Source organism: Pinus tabuliformis, chromosome J (assembly GCF_031772625.1).
Source record: "Pinus tabuliformis cultivar Carrire ecotype Pingquan chromosome J, CPIR1, whole genome shotgun sequence".
Classification (NCBI taxonomy): domain Eukaryota; kingdom Viridiplantae; phylum Streptophyta; class Pinopsida; order Pinales; family Pinaceae; genus Pinus; species Pinus tabuliformis.
Window position 1 is genome coordinate 123032594 of NC_142295.1, and position 7943 is coordinate 123040536.

The 7943-nt window shown below is 36.5% G+C and overlaps 1 pseudogene; it reads right to left on the bottom strand.

Moving 5' to 3' along the window:
• Nucleotides 1–5719: 5719 nt before the first annotated feature.
• On the bottom strand, nucleotides 5720–7472 carry LOC149225901 (pathogenesis-related protein 1-like; annotated as a pseudogene).
• Between the last annotated feature and the right edge of the window lie 471 nt (nucleotides 7473–7943).

Genomic DNA, 7943 nt, shown 5'->3' on the forward strand with positions numbered 1-7943 from the left:
GGCTAATCATAATAAAACAAGTTACATATTATCTTTTTCTGAAAACATAACCTCTGTAGAACTTCAGAGAAAATTAACATGTTGACAATTCCAGAATATAGAGATAGTTAATCCATTCTTGAAAAGTTCCATGCAATTCATTAAAGCAAAAAAAAAAAAAGAAGTAAATTAACAGTTCATAGTTTTGTATACAGAGATTTCCGATTCAGTTAGAGTTCAGCCCATGAGCCTAAGGCTAGAAGAAGCCCAGTACAAGGTCAGAAGGAAACGAAAAACATTATAGAGAGATTAAAAAAAGTCAAAGATAGTCACCATTCCATGAATGTTAAATTAATAATGTAGTTCACTCGTGTAGACGTACAAAAAAAATACATACAATACGCTGGCATGCCTCAAGCTTATCAAACCAAGCAACGATCAATTGATTAAACTGAAGCACAACCATTCAACTGAAATTCTTGAGGGCGATCACATATATTTCTTAGGAAACGATGCATACTAAAGACAAACATTTACCCAGGTTCCAGCGAAAAAGAGATGAAATAAATAATACTCGCAAGCAGAAAACCTCGGGGAATGGGGAAGTTTGAAGCCAAGACATCACCAACCTCGGAACGTAAAATTAAATGTTCTGAGAGCATCCGAATAGAATTCCACTAGTGTGCTTACCTGTAACGATAACCCAAAACCATGTTACTTAAAGAAGAACTGTTATGGGTAAGAAGAAACCTGAAGATTTGAATGAATATGTGAATAGGGGTGCAAGGGAAAACAAAATCTAAGCAATCGATTTTTACCTGAGTTAGATTGCAGAACCAAGGTGTTAGAAACCCTCTTGGAGACAAGATGAAATCGTTAGCCGGGTTCGGATATCAGAGGAAACAAAAACCAAAATCTGGGAACATGTAAATGGGGCCACAAAGCAAATTCACCTCGGTGATAAGAGGAAACCTCTAGGACAAAAGAAAACGTTGGTCCCGACAATGCCTTGGGCCACACCTGCACCAGTAAACAAAAAATTGTCAAAATGGGAAATAAATCAAATGATACCTCATGAAATTTGGAAACAAGCAAGGGAATGGTGGAAAAACGACATAAACGTTAGGCTTGGAGAAATTACGTGAATCCTGCTGGATGGTGACAAAGTCAGATACCCAGACTTCATCGTTGCCCCATCTTTGCTCAGACCCTCCATCGAGAGACACAGGTGCGATGGATTGTGCCAACACCGAAGGGGATTTCAGGTTATGTTTTGGTAGCAGGGTTGAACTAAACTCTTGTGGAGATAACAATGAAACCAGTGTTAGGAGGTTCGACTTGATTTAGGTTATGAATAGAGTAGAAAAAGAAATAAAAATAAGAGCCACCACTCTGTCAAAACCCATAACGAGAACATAAAATGAAGTGCAGGTGCAAAAATAGTTGGCCAGGGACGGTTATGGTTAGACCCAAAAAATTAGAGTCGTAGATCTGAACAAAGTGAATATCAACCCTTGATAATTCATTGAAACAATAAACCTTATGAACTATGCCATCGTACCAGGTTCACATGGGCATAGATGTACAAGTAGTGGTCTATTGGCCTGCGTTAACAAGCAATTAGTTGGCAAGAGGGTTAGGTACCGGAGGCAGTGAGTAAGGTGCGAGCCATATGGTGAGAGGGAGATCACATAGAGTGCCATCTCATCGAAAAGAGAAGAAATGTTATTTCCTGTAGAGTGAATGCCCACATGTAAACTCGTAACTTATCGTTGGTAGAGCATGAACTGCCAAGGTTGGGGCCAATGGTTCGAATGGGAAGGGTGGGTAGTTAGGACAAAATTATAAGGGATATGAATAGTAACAATAGAATGGTTCCAATAACATAAGGATACATAGTGTACAGGTAGACTCATAATCAAAAGGAAAAGAAGAAAAAAAAAAAGACTCTAATGTAGATTGTTATACATTAACTTGTACCATTACACCGACCACTTGTAATAACCCTTCACCATGTATGCATTTGACATTGTAATTTAGCGAGGCAAAGAAATCTTTTCTTTTTCGGGTATGCTTAGAGGTTCGTTATATGTAAATTTAATTATATGAATTTACTACGCATAGAGGAGGAGTAAAAATTTAAAATGTAATCGTTCAAATTCATAAAAAAAAATTGAAATTAAAATAAATCTATAGTGGTATACATATAAACATTTATATTACGTTTATATATATAGATATCAGACGTAATCCATATCATGCATTTCAATAAAGAAAATTATATTAAATAAATCCACGGCATGTAACATAAACATTACACATCTCTTTTTATAATAGTTGAAAGATTTCAACTATGACTTACGCCTTACTTTTCACCTGCCTACTTGACATATGATGTAATTGAGCTATGTATAATCTTTAGTTTCTAATAATTTTTATTGTGATCCCTTCTCAACCCCTTTTTAAGGCTTTGATTCTTCTTTATTAATGATTTTTTAGGAGCCTACATCTTTTTAGTTATGCCTTTTCCTACCTTTCTAAATTCCTTTAGAAAAGTGAGTGTTGGATTAAATTTACATTTGGTCCATAAAAGAGCGCAGAGATCCCATCATTGTGGTGAAACAACATATTATTAAAGGAAACCTTATTTCTATGATATTAAGCTTTAAGTTTGAACTATAAAATATGATATTGTGACTCCGTCAAGTGATTAGGAAAAATAAAGAAACTTTAGAGATGTATAGTGAGCTTGATTTCAGATCAAAAATTGTTACTTATTAAATGTTAATATAAATATATATTAATATCACATGATAAACATTATTCTTTTAATGTTTAAAAAATTATATATATATATATATTAATTATAATTTTTTACAAATATTTTAATTTTACTAACTTTACAAACATGAACACATATATGTATGTTATAGATGTACGCGCAATGAATGTTTTAGGTTTAATTCTTAAATATTCTTTCTTTCACCATGTTTTAGGGATTGCGTTGGAGTAAAACTTGAGCGACTCCTGGAGTTTGAGCTCGAAATCGACCCCAAATAAGCGCTAAATAAGTGACTTTAATATAAAAATTCCCTCTAAATTGTACCATTGAGTATCATCATGTTTCTTATTTCCATGGTCAAATAACACTACTTCGTAAATATTTTTTGTTACGCGAATTAGGTTGCCACACTCCAACCATGTTCATATATTTTTTCAACTTTGTTAAATAGTTTTGACTTAAATTATTATCATATTATAATGATATGCATCAATTATCTTCTTTGGGTAAATATTTAGTTACAATATTTTTATAATAAATTCAAAATACATTTTATATATTTTCCCATTTATATTAATATTTGCTTTTTAATTTTCATTCCTTTTCATACGTTGGGCCAGGATGGGTAACTCCTAAACTATTATTTCATTTCACATTCAATCTGTTATATATGGTGAGGAGAACTTTAGTTTCATAGGTCAAGGTTATTTAATTTATTTTGTTTATTTATAATTTATAAAATAAATCTCAAATTAAATTTATTTATTTCTTAATTATATTAGATGTTTTTTCTATTTTTTTTATTAGAAGAGGAGGTGTAATTATGAGATTTACTTTTTATTAATGTTCAATTTGTTTTCCGGGGAAAATAGAGTTCGTAATTTCTATTAAAAATAATAGCGATTACATGTTGTAGATGCCAAGGCATATGCAGAAGTGTGGCAGTAGCCACTTACAATATCCAATACTTCAGGGAAGTATGCAGTAAAAGCCCTCAGACAGGGCAGCCATAAACAGGGTGTGTAAACCCCAACAGGCGTATACGCCAAACCTTACAAACTAATAAAACAGTAAATAAACGAGAGCTTCTGTGTATGTGCAGAAGTAGCTCAAAAGGCAGCCCAAAGACAGTGGGGAGAGGCACGAAATGGGAGGTCACCTCCGCCATCCCCTCAACTCTCCACCAAAATCCGTAGAAGCCAGTGATGAGAGCCACCCAAATACCCCGAGAAGCCAGAAAAAACAAAACCAAATCAGCAACAACCATAGACGAGCGGCACGATTGGATGCAGAGACAGACTCTGCATCACAGATCCCTCAACACTCCCCATAGCTGCATAGGTGACAGGCAGAGGACCAAAAATGTACCCAGCCATCAGCACAGGAGCCCAAACAGGACCCGGAACGAGCTGAGGCGGGTCAGATCCGGGGGCAGAGGCGACTGGGGCAGCCACCTCGCCCCCATGAAGAAGATCAGAAGCCCAAAAAACCTTAGGCCCCACCTGCGGCGCAGAGCAAGTCGCAAGGCCAAAAACCCCTGTTGAACCTCAAGGCAGAAGGACTGACGGTGAGCAGAGGGCCGCCGATGCACCAGAGGACGCCGCCGCCGCTTAGCCCAAAGCCCGAGTCGCGAAAAGGAGGAAAAACCGCGCGAGAGAAATGGGGGAGCCGAGGACAAGATCACGCCGCAGAAACTGGTCGCAGAAACTTCAGAAGCATGAGTTCCTCAGCAGATAGGCACCAGGTCGAGCCCCCGCACAGAAATCTGTCGAAGAAGCCCCACCGCCGCAGGCACAGGCCGCAGCCAGAGCCGAGCAAACCCTAGGTTCGCCGCCCAGTGTCTCTTTCCTCTCTGGAGAGATCTTAAAACCAGTAAATGATCTTTATTCCATGTTCAATTTGTTATATATACAGTGAGATGAGTTGTAGTTTCACATCTTAAAGATTTGTTTACATTATTTTTTTTTATTTACAATTTATAGGACAAAAAACACAAATGATAATGTTTAAAATTTCTTTTTTAACTCTGGACGTTGAGAGTTTTTGAATCCAAGCATAATTCTTAATTTTTCAAATTTTCCTCTTTTAATTGTTTTGGAGAAGTCGTCTGCAATTTGCTTATTAGTGGAAGAATGTATTAAATGAATAGTCTCGGCCTCTACATGATATCAAATACAATGAGAATTTGTATTAATGTATTTTGTTCTATAATAGAATCTAGCATTTTTGGCCATTTTTTTTGCAAAAATATTTTGCACACAAAATAGAGTAAAATTAACTTGTTTCTTTTGCAAATATTAAAATATTTGCCTAATCCACTCAATCTGGTTTATTGTTTTTGTATCTACAATATATGCTTCCTCTATGGCAAAATCTGATTGAATTGACTATTTGTGTGAACTCAAAGAGACACCTATTAATAAATTCATATAACCGTTTATTGTAACTATTTTGTTGATTGAGACAATGATTAAGAGGTGAGAACACCTTGTCTAAGAAAAATATAGATTTAGATTAAGGCAAATATTCTTTAACCGAAAGCACGGTTAATAGTGTCCATAACTCATAAATACATGAAATAAGGCCCCTAACATGTATAATTTTACAAGGAAAAACAAACCAACTTAGCTGTTCCAAAAACTTCCTACATGCTTTTTACTCATAAAAGAATTGATCTATTTAATATGCTAAAGCTCACCGTGTTTGAATAAAAACAATGGAAATTCGCCTTGCAATCACACAATTTACTTAAAAACAATGGAAATTCGCCTTGCAATCACACAATTTACTTATATGGATGGAAATACAGAGATTCATGTAACGATAACGTTACGATTGCAAAAACACAGAGGGCATGTTACAGCCCAGAAATAACTAGAACAATGGACGATGGGTCGCAGGCATATCATCACCTTTCTTTATTTTGCACACTCTTAGCCGTTTCATTCATATAATGACCGGCACTTAACTGTTTATGCATACGAAGACATATGAACACTATAATGCATACGAAGACATGCACATAGAGATATATTGATCAGTATAGAGAAGGATTGGAGAGCAGAGACTGCTCGATCTTCTTCAACAATACTTTTCTTTATCTCTTTTGCTTTGCTTTCTTCAAGCTGAGCACCAGGAAGGGTCTCGTAATTATAGATCCAGCTCGCGACACATCCCCCTTCTTTCCTGGGAACGAATTTGACCTCAAACTTCGCAGCATTCAGTTTCTTTCCCAGCATCCCTCCTTCGATATTGGTATACTTGAACACCATTTTTTCCTCGTCAATTTCATCCACTCGTTCCTTGACGAAGCTGAAATCCTTGTGAGCTGTGACAAGAAAGTGAAAAAACTTGTAACCACCAAATGAGAAGAAAGTGAAAAAACTTGTAACCACCAAATGATTGTTGAAATGTAATTCCAACTGCAGCGTCATTTATTGCAGCAAAACCGCCAACATCTTCCCCGCATCGCCTTTCACTGAGCGGTGGTTTTTCTCAAACGACAGCGATCATATTCACCATCTGACGCGTGTCCACAACAGATTTCCAAAACAGATTTTTCCCCGGAGCATAAAGGTCGGTAAGTAGAGCCGTGCAATATTATCTGTCGGCCGTCAGATTAGATCAACGGTTGTGTACAGGCCCGCACCATATGGACTTTACTCAGTAATGTAATTAATGAAATTTACTATGGTTAGTAAAGAGTAGAGAGTAGGTAAAGTTTTTAATTTTAATGTTTTTTTTTCTCACAGCACAGCAGTATGACACAAGAAAATGTATTTGTCATGTTTTTGTTGTTCACTTTTTGCATATGTAATGTAAGGGAAACACGCAGCAGTGCACAGGTGAAGAATTTTTACACAGCGGTGTAAATATATACAACAGATTTTTGCTTTGTAATGAAATGTATACAACAGATTTTTGCTTTGTAATGAAATGTAATACGCACGCAGCAGTGCACAGGTGAAGAATTTTTACACAGCGGTGTAAATATATACAACAGATTTTTGCTTTGTAATGAAATGTAATACGCTGCAGCGCGTATGTGTGGAGTGAAAAAGAAAAATTACACAGACATCAGTGTTAATTTTTCAAGCTGAGACACAGTTTTTTTTTTGTGAGAGTGAAGGTTTTTGGAACTGCATCAGAAGAAGTTTATGGAAGTAATCCCTCTGATAGAGGTAGAATATTTTGTAACAACAATCTTTTGTTAATGAATCAAAGTTTTTTTTAGTGTGTGAAAAATTCTCTCTTCATCAAACAATTTTTTTTTAGTTTCCTGGGTTAAAACAGAGCATCTTTCCTCTGTTTATTTGTTTGGAATTATCAGAAATTCCCAACAATGATAACAAATTATTCAACCTCATTTGCAGGGGATCCGTTAAATCAGAAAGGGAAATAACTAGAAATGGAATTATAATGATATTAAGTAGAATATGTAATCAACAGAGGAATTTATGGGAGTTATACCGGGGTGAAGTTGATCTGCTTAATGGTGCCCACGCCTCCATCTCCTTGAATTAAGGTCACGGAAGCGAGAAGTTCAGGCAAAACCTTTGGGAAGAGGTTGTGGCTGTCTTTCACCATAGCGTTCCACAGTCTCCTTGCCTCCACTTGAGACACTTCTTCCGTTATTGCAGTCCCTGACACCATCTTCAACCCTAGTGTAACCCGATAGTTTTTTTTCAATACTATCGCACAAAACAAAACAATAGCTTCTTACTCTAGTATGCACAAGGGAAGGAGGAGGGGTAGCTTCTTACTCTAGTATGCACAAGGGAAGGAGGAGGGGGAATACTTATAGAGGGTTATACGCGAACACTTCTAAATATGTACATGCAGGCGACTTTTGTGATCTTCACCGACTATATGCTCATTTTTCTTGCTTTTAATGGCGATATGCAGCTGACTAATATTGACTTCCGTACCTGGCTCTCCAAAGATCTGAATGCGGACGTTTCCCTAACTCCATTGGCTTTCATGACTTCAAAAACAGGAATAATAGATTTAGATAATATTGTAATCCGTTTTTTTTCTCCTTTATCTCCTCACCTAATTATCCCGATTCTGGTTTACCAACGGCGTTGTATGTGACAACTCACATCCACTAGTTTCTCCACATTCGGTAAACAAAAAATCGTCAAAATCCTCGTGCATTTTTTATTCAAAGCTGCTGTAATCC